Source organism: Choloepus didactylus, chromosome 1 (genome assembly GCF_015220235.1).
Source record: "Choloepus didactylus isolate mChoDid1 chromosome 1, mChoDid1.pri, whole genome shotgun sequence".
Lineage (NCBI taxonomy): Eukaryota > Metazoa > Chordata > Mammalia > Pilosa > Megalonychidae > Choloepus > Choloepus didactylus.
This window is the reverse complement of record NC_051307.1, coordinates 71,402,030-71,411,736: the sequence shown is the minus strand read 5'-3', so window position 1 is coordinate 71,411,736 and position 9,707 is coordinate 71,402,030. Positions and strand designations below refer to the sequence as shown.

The following is a 9,707-nucleotide window of genomic DNA, read 5'->3' as shown; positions in this document are numbered from 1 at the left end:
TGTAAATAAGTGGAGCTTGTTCTTTGGGCTCACTGTTTTTCATCTTTCTCTTTCCCCCCAGAAAGAGGAATTTTACTCTGATGTGAAATCAAATTCCCTAGAGGCCTCCTATGAGTAATTGTCATCTAGAATGGATTGCCATCTGCATAGAACAATGTGAAAAACTTCCCTTCCCACAGTTTAGTTCTTAAACCTCAGGGAGAACTCAGTCCACTGCCAGTTAACTTCAGGTTCAATAACAAGTAGGAAAACACCATGCTTCGCATGAATAATGTTTATAGTTTGTGCATTAGAAAGTCCAGTAGCATGATGACCAAGCACAATTTGCATCTGCTTCCTCAGCAGACTGCCCGGTAGATGAACAGCTCCCGGCAGTCCAAGTGAAATATTTAGTAACTAAACAGGGAGTAGTATGGAAACAAATTATATACGCAAGAGAAATGCATCACAGGAAATGTTATGGTTAGGCTTGATATTAGAATGTACTACCCTTACATTTGCCTTTTTTTATTCTCTAAAAAAACTGAAGAGGCACTTTTCTGAGGAACTGCAGGAGGCTAATTTTATAATTGCTGTACACCATATTTTAATTTAAGGGCTTTATAATAACCAGATATATTTTTGACATCTATGTGTTTTAGATTTAGATCTCACATGTAATCAATAAATATTTAAGATAGATATTTGCTCATCAGTACTTGATATAAACTGTTTTAAACATAATTAGCACAAGGATGACTGAAGCTGCTATATTTCTTTCATAATTCTTGTTTATATTAATTATTGAACTGTTTCAGATGTGGGCAAACATGGCCTGTTTTCAGAAGACCCACAGCTAAGATCAGTTTTTTAATTTTTAAGAATTATAGGAAGAAGAATAAGAAAAAAACATATGACAGACACTGTACGTGGTCTGCAGAGCCTAAAATACTTACTATATGACCTTTACAGAAAAATTTGCCAACCTCTAATCTATCTTCTAAATTCTTCTATACCATGCTCCCAGTTTTTATTTTGCCATAGAATTATTTCATTTCAAAAAACATCCCTAATTAAATTTTAATCTGGTAATACTTAAATTTACAATATGTGGTTCTGGTCTTGTAATATAAGGTCAATCAGTTAAAGTCAGTTCATATTTTATCTAAACTAGTGTTTCTTACTCCGGAGCCCCTCCTGGCCTTCTCAGATAAATATTTGGAAATGTGTACTCTCAAAGTAAGAAATGGACCCAGGGTAGAGGCCAACTCCATTTCATTACAGGTAAAATGTGACCTCAAGGTAAAGTTCAGGTCAAGGGAGTAGTTATAAGATTTTCTATTGAGACCTCAGAAAGATGTAAGGCAATGTTTCATGCATTCTTTCAGCTAAACAAAAATGCTTCTGAGAATCTTCATGGTGCTGCCTCACAGCAGCCTCACAGATGCCCTGAGGTTGAAAAAATCCCATCCTGAAGAGGTAGGTGGGTATGAATTTTGACTAATGGAGTGTAATTATAATTTGCCATAAAAGTACCCTATAAAGATTTTAAAGGAAATTCATTATTTTTGATGGAGAGTGACAAAAATTTACAAGATGAAAAGAGTTCCTTAGGTTCCCCACCTTCCTGTAGGCAGGATGCATGCTGAAAAGCTATTCAGTTGCAGAAAAAAAAAAAAAAAAAAAAAAAAAAAGGCTAGTTGTTACAGGCATTGACTCAGAAGGAAGAGGCAAAGTTCAGAAAGTAGAACCAAGAGGGCCACCCAAAACAACTTCAGGAAATCAAATAGGACCCTAATGAAGAAACTCTCAGCATGTGCCTGGCTGACTTCTGATGTTCAGTGACAATTATGTGTACTGTTGACCCCCTGCCCCCCTTTTTTTTAAGAAGAGTGTTGATTATAGTATCTCTGTTTTACTTAGGAGGACAAATATTTCTTTAGTTCATAGACTTCAGATTAAATTGCACTTTAAGAAGTGTGCAGGCAGAATCATATCCAAGGACCTGAATCTGCTCCTGAACATTAGTCCTGAGCCTGATATTGCCTCAAATGAGATTTGGGAGGTCATGGTGGTAGATTAGTACATCTTGCCTGTGGAAGGAATGCAAGTCATTGGAAACCAAAGGGCAAACTCTTTTATCTAAAATCCAAAGGTGTATATATACCTCCTGTATATACACACTTGTATAGTACCCTTCAATACTGAATTTGGATCTTGGTAATCAGTACCATTTTATTTCCAAGGCTAAGTCCTAAGAAGTGTTGTAGTTTCTGCCTTGTTCTTTTTGAACCCTTGCTGCTAGAATGCTTCCTCTCAGAATCCAGGAACTACTCAGTGAGAATCTCAGGCCGCATGGAAAGGACACACATATGTACTCATCCCCAGCTGAGGTCCTACACAATAGTCATCATCAATTACCAGTCATATAAGTGACAACTAGCCTTCAGATGATGCCGGCACCAGCTGCCATTTGCTTGTGATTCCTTGAGAGATCCCAAGCAAGAACCACCCGGCTGAGGCCAGTGAGCCTACACAACCAAGAGAAGTACTAATATATTGTTTCAAAAACTAAGTTTCAGGATGGTTTCTCAAGCAGCAATAGATAACTACAACAGAATGTTGCTTTCCTTCTTTGTGTACTTTCTTATTTACAGGCTCATCTTGTACTTCCCTGTCCCAGCCCTGGAGCCAATCATTTCTTCAAAGACCCTAGTTTCTATTAGCAGATAATGGTATTTAAGAACTGAGATCTTGGTGCTAGATGAGCTCATTGCTAAGGAAGTGTCTCTACTTTGAAGTCTTCCAGGGGATAGAGCTAGAATGTATATAAAATTGTATGCAATATATATGTTATAATACAATATATTACTTGCTAATGGCCTTGATTTAGACTTTGACCTCCAGAACTGTGAGAAAATAAATGTATGTTGTTTTAAGCCACCCAGTTTGTGCTGCTTTGTTATGGCAGCCCTAGGAAGCTAATACAGTATCTATAAGCCCACTATATCAGTCACTACATTAAGAATAAATAAATTAAATACTCAAACTAAAAATCTGGGACTAATTAATCATATTAAATAAAAAAATAATAGTATGTTACTTAAAGGAAATACACTTTAGTCCGGTTGGCTAAAGCCCAGCAGCAGGTGTGAGTTGATCAGGATTCTGAGAGGAATGCTTCAAGGATCCTGAGACCCGAAGAACCTGGGGTCAGAGCGGCTCCTCAAGAATAACTGCTCTATGAAGTGGCAGAGAATGTACAAAAGTGTGATCAGAGATGTGTAGCAATGAACAAGGAGCAACATAATGGAAACTTCACAGACCCCTCTACACTGAATGAGGGGGGTGGGATCAGGAAGAAAGGCAGAATATTGTCCTGTGGAGACAGCCACTCATTACCTTGCAGTATTTTTCTCTGGAAATACTAGTAATCTTGAAGGAATGGACTTCAAAAGTATGGCAACGTCAGTTCATTGTGGTATCATTTTACTTCTGCTTGCCATACTTATAACTATGTGTTATGTTGAGGAGCACATCAACAGTGTGTGCAATGTATAGAGAAACAATTTCTTTTGTATGATTGCTAAATAGGTTTAGGAATTTTGTCTTCTGTTGGGCTTGAAACAGGGCTGCATATCTTTCTGCTTTATCTCGGTTCACGTATAGCTTCAGTTACATTAGCTGCTTATGAATGCAATTCAGTGAATTTCCATGAACCACCCTATCCTGATCAGATTATTTGTCCAGATGAAGTGGGCAATGAAGGAACCATTTCTTTGTGGAGCATCATCTCAAAAGTTAGGACTGAGGCCTGCATGTGGAGTACTGGGACAGCAATAGGAGAGCGGCCTCCAGATTTCATGGCAAGTTCAGCTCACCTCTCAGGTGATAAACGAGATGATGAAGAGTATCAGGAATTTGAAGAGATGCTGGAACAGGCAGAGGCTGCACAAGACTTTGCCTCCCAGACTAATCTGGCAGTTCGAAACCTAGTACAGAAAGTTGGATTTTGGGAATTTTGGCCTGTACTTAAATTCCAAATCTTCTATTTTATCTGACTGGAATAACATGTGGACACTTCCTTGTACCTTTCTGGATCTTCTTTGATGCAACTGTAATCAGAAAAGCAATAATTAAAATGCATATCCAGAAAATCTTCATTATAATAACATTCAGCAAACATAGTGGAAAGCCACTGAAGCAAGAAGCTGAAAGCAAAGAAACCTGGAAGAAAAGGGAGAGACTAGCAGCACCACCATGTGCCTTGCCATGTGACGGAGGAGTCCAGGATCTAAGATCACTGGCAGCCAGTCTTCAGGAAGAAGTGGGAAACAAAAAGTAACAGCCAGGTGGATGGAAGAGAGACAGACAAAATGCCTCAGGCTGGCTGCAGAATGTTCCAGCAGCTTGGCTGCATTTGTCAGGTTCTGTTGGATTCCTGCTCCCAGTTCCTCCTCATGGCTTTCTGTCTCTGTGTCTGAATTTCTTCTGCTTGTAAAGACTCCAGTCATCATGATTAAGCTCCAACTTCATTCAGTTGGACCACACCTTCATGAAAAATAATCTTTAAAAGGTCCTATTGACAATAGGTTCACAACCACAGGAACGTGGATTAAGATTAAGAACATGTCTAAATTGGGGTACATAATTGAATGTACCACACTCCTTATTTTCTTCCTGGATTATCTCCTTAATTTTGGTAGGAAGAGCACCAGGTTAAAAAAAAATGAAATTCTTGAATTCATTTTCAAAAAATTTCAAAAAATACATAAATCATTCTTGACAGATGACAGAGAGAAAAGTTAACTTGCAAAGAGAGATTTGAGGAAAGAAGAAAAAAATTGAGGGCACACGGGATGACATCCATTTTCACATCAAAATAAGAAGTGATTCTTCAGCTGGGTTGGAGATGCATGATGAGATAACTGAAGAATATTTGAAAGACAAGATATCATTTTTAACTGGGCATTAACAAGAGGTCATTAAATTATTGTCTAAGAGTTATAAGGGACAGCGCAAATCAAGTTAGAAGCATACATTTTAATGGGCCCAATTATCTGCAGGCACCTAATGGTTTGCTGAAATCTGGGATTTATGTTTGAAATAACTTGTTTTCTTTGTTTCTGATTATAAAATTAATATGTGCTTACCACAAGAAATTGAGAATATACAAAAAAAGCAAAAAAAAAAAAACAGAAAAATCTTAATGCTAGGAAGTAATGAAGTAACCACTCTTACATTATGATGTATATCCTTTCATATTTTTTCTATGCATAAATGCAAATATTATTGACTTAATGTATGTTTTTCTTTCAATGTAAAGTGTGACATGTCCAGTGTCAAAAAATTAAAAAGTACTGAAACATATAGAATAAAATATAAAATGCCCATAATCAAATCTACTTGTATGCAGGTATTCATTTTCTCAAATAAAAATAAGATCATCGTGGAAAAGAAAAAAACCACACCTGGTGATGCAGATGGTTGCTTTCACTGGTGTGTCCCTGGCATTGGTCCTTCTCCGCAGAAGCCATTCCAGGAATACCTGGAAGCTCAGCAGCAAAAGCTTCACCACAAAAGCGAAATGGGCACCCCACAGGGAGAAAACCGGTTGTCCTGGATGTTTAAGGGGTTGGTTGCTGTCATGATGTGTTACTTCATCCTGTCTATCATTAATTCCACCGCACAAAGTTGTGCCAAAAGAATTCAGCAGTGGTTGAACTCAGAGGAGAAAACTAAATAAGCAGAGAAAGCTTTTAACTGCAGAAATTAGAATGGATGTGTTCTGCCTTAAATTGGGAGGATTCCAAACCAGGGAGGAAAATTCCCTTTTTCAATCCATAACAGTTTTTAAAATTTTCTTCCTGAAAGCAATTTAGTCCACATTTTGCACTGACATAATTTTCCTTTGCATGTTAAGGTAAGGTATCCATCCTCAATTCAATTGGAATTATATTTTACTAGGGTGGAGCGTGATGTTCAGTGGCAAACTTTTGCCACCTTCAAATGGCCCACATGGTATAATTATATAATAATTATAATTCCTGCCACCAAAAAAAAAAAAAAAGATAAAAGATCATAAGTATGTCAAGCTTTTTAGGTTTGTCACAAATGATTGCTTTCTTTTTTCTAAGTCATACAAATGTATACAAATTATACTAGATTGGATAACAGTCTTGCTTGTCTGTAATTGCAAAATTTAGTATTCCATCCTGCCCAACCCTTCCTACCCTCATAAAAGACCATTTTATGATGCATTGCACACCCTCTGGGGAAACTGATCTTTAAATTTTAAGACAGTGTAAGGAAAATCTGGTTGATGTCTCACAAATGAGCTGATGCCATTTTTTTATTCTGTATATTTAATGAAGTCAAGAAAAAACTTTTTAAAGGCATTTTTGATCATTCAGGAAAAAAAAGAAATACACTTTTAATATAGGATGTAAGAAATTGAGTAATAGGATTGAGAACACACTCTACCAAAGAAAGTCAGTACAGTTTTTCTAATGTCAGACAAAGTAGATTTAAGATGTGAGACAAAAACATACATTTCATAATGATGCAGAGGTCAATCAAACAGGAAGATATTGCAGTTCTAAATGTGAAAACCCAGTGATAAATCCTCAAAATATAGCAAACAAAAACTGACAGATCTTAACTGAGAAATAAATAAATCATAATCACAGTGAGGGAATTCAACATACCTCTTTCAATAACTGTTAAAATAAGTAGAAACATGTTAAGTAAATATAGAGAGATCTAAACCACACAATTAACAAATGCGACCAAGTTAGCATATCTAAAACATTTTAACAATATGACAGAATCCAAATTATTTTCATGTGTACATAGAACATCTTTCAAAATAGATCTTATCTTGTTCAACAATTTTCAAAGTATTAAAAATGCTCAGAGCATGTCTCTGAACACAGTGGAATTAAGATAGATATCAAAGAAACATGGGAAAAACAGAAAATCCTTAATTGTTTGGAAACTAAACAAAATGATTCTAAATAATTAATAAATTAATGACAAATCAAAATGGAAACCAGGAAATAGTTAAAACTGAGTAATAAATAAGATAATAATATATAAAAATGTTTGTGGTTTGACTAAAGCATTGCTTGGGAGAAAACTCAATATTTTAAGAAGAAAGGCTGAAAAGCTGTTATCTGACCTTCCATTCAAGCATTATAAAATCGAACATTCAATCGAACTCAGAAGTCGAAGGAGGAAAATAATAAACATTAGAACAGACATTAATTTTATATATGCCCAATAGGTAAATGAACAAAGCCAAAAATTGGTTTATTGAAAAGATTAATGAAATTGATAACCCCTTAGAAACAGTAACCAAGAAAAAAAGACAAATTACCAACATCAGGTGTGACAAGAGTGATATTACTAGAGATTATACAGATATTGAAAAGGTAATAAATAAGACACTTTTGTGTCAATAAATTGGGCAAGTTTGATAGAAAGGGCAAAGTCCTACAAAGAAATACAACTTGCCAGTACTGACACAAAAAGAAAGAGAAAATCTAAATGCTACTAAACTTATTAAATTCACTAAATACATTACTAAATACCTTTTGAAAGTGTAAAGCCAAAAGCCCAAGCCAGGTAGTTTCATTGATCAATCCTTCCAAATATATGAAGAAGAAATCTCAATAATCGTAAAGAAAAATCTCTCCTAAAGAATAGTAAAGGAGGCAATACTTCCCAAATTATTTTATTAGATTAGCAAAATAATGTACAGGAAAATTATTAGAATTAATAAGTGAGTTCAGCAAAGTAACTGGTAACAAGGACAATATATAAATTAAATTTTTATTTATGACAAAAAAGATACAGAAAATTAAAAATGTGATTTATGATAGTATTAAAAATTCTTTATCTAGCTGTCAATCTAACAAGATGCCCAAGATTGTTACATGAAACTTAAAAAAAAATTTGAGATACATCAAAGAATAAAAATCAATAATGTAGAAATATATTGTGTTTATGGAATATAAGACTCAATATGGCAAAAATGTTGGCTCCCAAAATTAATCTATAGATTTAATTCAAGCCGTACAAAAATACCAGAAAACTATTTTACAGAGAGTGGAAGTTGATTCAAAGATTTCTATGGAAATGCAATGGCCAAGAATAGTGAAGATAAACTTAAAGAACAAAAATAAAGCTGAAAGACTGACACTGCCCAATATCAAGATGTATTATAAATCTACAGAAATTAAGAGAGTGTGATTTTAGCATAGAAATAGACAAGTGGACTAATGGAAGAGATGTACAACACAAAAGGGGAAAAATGAAAATAGAATAATAGAACTGTGGAACAGTAGTATACATGCAGCTGGAGTTCCAAAAGGAAAAAGAGAGACAGAGGTAATATTTAGGACAGAAGTAATATTTGGGGCTAAAGAGCAAGAACTTTCCAAAAGTAATAAAAGACAACAAACCATACTCAAGAAGCCCAGAGAACACCAGACAGAATAAAGGAAACACAAAACTAAAGTACATTTAAACATGTCATAGTCAAACACATGGAAAACCAAAGATAAGGAGAAAAATCTTGAAGACAGCTATAGAAAAAGAAACATTACATATAGAGAAACAAAGGTAAGAAATATGGTAGATTTTCATCTGAAACAATACATACCGGAGACAATGGAACAAAAATAATGGAAGAAAAAAAACCTGCCAAATCACAGTTCTATACCCAGTGATAATATCTTTCAAAAATGAAAGTGAAATACAGATGTTTTTTAGACAAACAAAAGATAAGACAATTTATTTAAAGCAGAGCTGCATTACAATATTATAAGACATTTCTTTAGGCAGGAGGCATATGATGTCAGATGGAAATCTGGATCTATACAAAGAAATGAAATTCTCCAGAAATAGTGAAAAAGTTGATAAATTTAAAAAGGCATTTCTTTCTTATTATTTACTTAAAAGTTTCTTGATTCTCTAAATCAAAAATGTTTTCAATGTATTGTGCCATTTCTTATACTAAATATGTAATATATTACTTGAAAATAAACCATACTAAGTTAAAGATGCATATTGCAGATCCTATCCAATCACTAAAGCTAAAATCCTGAAAATGTTAAAACTATTCACACTTACTAATACAGGTGGATAATTTTAAAAGGAATTTTAGCATACTAAATACAAAAGTATATTTTTAAAAATGCTGTTAGTGAAGTACATTTAAAAAATGAAGAGATTGCCCAACATGGGAAATCTTTTATCATAAATTATCATGGGTGAAAAACATATGTTATAATACACTAGGCTTTTTAAAAGCAGTGCATTTAGAGACAGAAATAAGATTAGTATAACCATTCTCATTGTCTTGATCTTACATAGTTTTGAAAGTTCTAACCAATAAGATAAGGTAAGAAAAAACAAAATGTATATATAATGTGAAAAAATGAATCTGATAATGAATCTGATAATCCATTTTCAAATGATAGAATTATATACCTGACCAAGAAAAGAGTATCTTTGAAGATATATGTTAAGTAAAATAAGCCAGACACACACAAATATTGTGTTATCTTATTTATTATATGAAATTTTGTATGAAATACTTAGAAAAGCAAGTTTCATACAGACAGATATTAGATTACATGTTACCAGTCCACACTGGAAATGAGAGGAGGGAAAAATCCTGGCTTAATGGGTACACTTTCTGGTTGAGGTGATGAAGAATTTTG

The 9,707-nt window shown here is 34.3% G+C and overlaps 1 pseudogene; it reads left to right on the top strand.

Moving 5' to 3' along the window:
• Positions 1 to 1,377: 1,377 nt before the first annotated feature.
• LOC119515433 lies at positions 1,378 to 5,725 on the top strand (annotated as a pseudogene).
• Positions 5,726 to 9,707: the final 3,982 nt, after the last annotated feature.